Genomic DNA, 2,500 nt, shown 5'->3' with positions numbered 1-2,500 from the left:
CTCTGCTCATCTCACACCTCTCTCACTTTCATCACCACCTCCTTTCACTCACCCACCTTCATTCATTTCCCACCCTTCCACCCACTTCCCCTAACTTCCACCCACATCCACACTCCACACCTGTCATTTCCACCACCACCCTCCAACTTCCAACCCACTCTTCAACCCCAACCCCCACTCTCCCCCAAACCACACTTCACTCCATTTTCACCTCATTCCCCTACCACCCTCACATTTCACTTCCACTCCACTTCCTCACTCATTCCCCACCCCATTCTTTCCCATCCCATTCATCATTTCCTCCCTCCCACCCCATTCCATCCCCCTCATTCATTCCTTCTTTCCTCCACTCTCTTCTCATCTCCCCCCATCATTTCACCATTCCCATCACCCATCTTTTTCATTCCTTTTCACTCCCCCCCCCCCCCCTTCTCTCTCTCGCCTCTCTCTCTCTCTCCTCTCACCCCCAACCCCCCCCCACCAATCTCCCTCCTCCTCTTCCTCTCTCCACTCATCTACTCTCGTCTCCCTCATCTCCTCTCTCTCCCTCTCCACTCACCCTCCCCCTCATCCTCTCCTCTCCTCTCTCTCCCTTCTCTCTTCTCTCTCTCTCTCCTCTCTCTTCTCACTCATCACCTCCGACCACTCCAATCACTCAACCACTCCTCTCCACTCTCTCTCTCTCGACATCCACTTCTCTCTCTCGTCTCTCTCTCTCTCTCATCTTTCACCCTTCACTCACTCACTACACCAACCACGTCTTCATTTTCTCTCTCAACTCTCTCAGGGGTTTCTATGCGTGGGCTATCTATCTCTCTTCCCTCTCCCTCTCCCCAAGTCCCTCTCTCCTCCCTCTCTCTCCTCTATCTCCCACTCATCTCTCCTCTCATCATCACTCTCACAATCTCTCTCTCTCTCCTCGTTCTCCACCTCTCTCCATCTCTCCCTCTACTCCCCCCTCCATTTCTTCTCTCTCAACATCTATCTCATCTTCTCCCTCCCACTCACCGTCCCAAACTCCTCTCTACTCCACCCTTGGGGCGCTCAACCCACATCATCTCTCTCTCTCATCCCATTCTCTCTCTCTCTCACCTCCCCCCCGCTTCCTCTCCCCACTCGCCTCTCTTCTCTCCGGTCATCAACTCTCTCCTCTTTCCACTCTCTCTCTCTCTCTTCCCTCCATCTTCCTGACTCCTCTCTCCTCTACCTCGTCTCTCTCTCTCTCCACTCCCATTCTCTCCTCTCTCTATCTCACTCTCACCTATCACTCTCACATTTCACTATCACTCCTCACATCACCATCACTCCACTAGTCACTCACTCCTCACTCTACTCTACTTTCTCACTCAAACACACTCACTCACTACAATCTTGCTCCCTCTCCCCCTCCCCCCCTCCCCCTCACACTGCACTCTCCTCCACTCACATAGTCACTCATCCTCTACTCTCACATATCCACTCTCTTCACTCATCCCTATCTCCCACTCCCCCCCCCCCCCCTCTCTACTCGTCGTCTCTCTCTCTCTTCCTCTCACCTCATCTCCTCCATCTCTCATTCTTCTCCTCCAGCCCTCTCCTCACATATTCTCTCCTTCACCTCTCCCTCAACCACCTACCTCCTCTCCACTCACACCTCCCCTCTCACACCTCGTCTCACAACTCATCAACATCACTCCTCAACTCTCTCTCTCTTTCTGCATATTAGGCCATTCACAGAGCTTTTTTCATAGACTTTCACCCCCACCCATTTTCCCTTTCGTGAAATAACACTCTTCAGCAAAATGACACATTACTATAATTCCCTCTGATTATTTTGCCCCTGCTCATTATGTATTGTCAAAGAATGGATTGCCAAATCACCTTTCACTGCATTTGTCACACACGGAAATAATAGTAGATAACATGGCGGATGACAAGGCTTATAAGGTCTTTGGACAAAAATCTCCTTTTTATTAGTAAATTATTTGAATCTCATCTCTCTGTCCTCTGTCCTCACACACTCTCCATCTTCTCCTCCTCTCCTCTCTCCTCTCTCTCTTCTCTCTCTCTCTCTCTCATCTCACTCCCATCACCTCTCCACATCTCTCTCTCTTCTACTCTCCTCTCCTCTCTCTCACTCTCTCCTCCCTCCTCTCCTCATCTCCATCACTCCTTCTCTCTACTCCCTCATCTCCTCTCTCCTCCTCCTCCTCATCTTCTCTTCACTCCTCTCTCTCTCTCCTCTCCTCTCTTTCTACTCTCTCTATTCTATCTCTCTTTCTATCTCTTCTCATCTCTCTCTCTCCCTCTCTCTACTCATCAATCTACACATCGTCCAACTCTCATCCATTCTACCTTCAACTCATCTCTCTCTCTCTTCATTCTCTCTCTCTCTCTCTTTCTCTCTCTTTCTCTCTCTCTCTCTCCTCCTCCACCCTCTTTCTGCACATACGCATCGTACATTCACCCTCTCCTTTCCAACATCAGTGACTGCTCCCAACCCATCCATAAGATCCCCCCC

The sequence above is a fragment of the Penaeus japonicus genome, unplaced genomic scaffold, assembly GCF_977035675.1.
Source record: "Penaeus japonicus unplaced genomic scaffold, GWHDUDI00000001_assembly GWHDUDI00000035, whole genome shotgun sequence".
Classification (NCBI taxonomy): domain Eukaryota; kingdom Metazoa; phylum Arthropoda; class Malacostraca; order Decapoda; family Penaeidae; genus Penaeus; species Penaeus japonicus.
Note: the sequence above shows the minus strand (reverse complement) of the source record.